Genomic DNA, 1,066 nt, shown 5'->3' on the forward strand with positions numbered 1-1,066 from the left:
GAGCCGCGGGGGGGAGGGGCGGGGCTTGCACGGGGAGGGGCCTCGCGCTTGAACAATCCTTGCACGCGCGCTTTGCACGAGGAACGTCCCTTGCACGTGGATCTTTGCACGAGGATCATCCTTGAGCAAGGATCCTTGCACGAGGAACGGCCCTTGCACAGGGAATTTTGCACAAGGATCCTCGCACACGCGCTTTGCACGAGGATCATCCTTGCACGCGGATCCTTGCACGAGGAACGCCCCTTGCGTGAGGATCCCTACACACACCTTGCACAAGGGGTTCTTGCACGTGGATCCTTGCACGAGGAGGATCCTCGCGCATGGGACGTTCCTTGCACGTGGGCTTTGCACAAGGATTCCTGCACGAGGACGAGGGTTTTTGCACAAGGATTTGCACGAGGATCGGGTCCTCGCACAAGGACAAGCCCCTTGCACGAGGATTTGCTCGCTCACACGCCCGCCTTGCACGAGCACGAGGCTCGTCCCCCGCCCATCCTCGTGCAAGGGACCCCCCCTTGTGCACGGTGGGTGCGGCGGAGCGTGAGCGTGAGCTGAGTGTGAGTGGGTGTGCAACGGGGCGGGGGGGGCGCCGTGGGTGTGCAAGGGGGAACAGGGGGTGTGCAAGGGGGCCTTGCACTGGGGGAGTGGCCTTGCACACTCAGATTTGCACGGGGGGAGGCCTTGCACGCTCACCATTGCACAGGGATCCATTTGCACACTCAGACTTGCACGGGGACCCATCTGCGCACTCAGCATTGCACAGGGACCCATTTGCACACTCACAACCGAACGAGGAGTCCTTTGCACACTCAGAATTGCACCGGGGTGGGCCTTGCACGCTCAGCATTGCACAGGGACCCATTTGCACACTCAGAACTGAATGAGGAGCCCTTTGCACACTCAGAATTGCACAAACCCCCATTTGCACACTCACCATTGCACAAACACCCCCCTTGCACACTCACCATTGCACAGGGACCCCTTTGCACACTCAGAATTGCACAAACACCCCATTTGCACACTCACCAATGCACCAGGCCCCTCCCCGTGCCAGCCCCGCCCCCTC

Source organism: Geospiza fortis, unplaced genomic scaffold, assembly GCF_000277835.1.
Source record: "Geospiza fortis unplaced genomic scaffold, GeoFor_1.0 scaffold973, whole genome shotgun sequence".
NCBI classification, from domain to species: Eukaryota; Metazoa; Chordata; class Aves; order Passeriformes; family Thraupidae; genus Geospiza; species Geospiza fortis.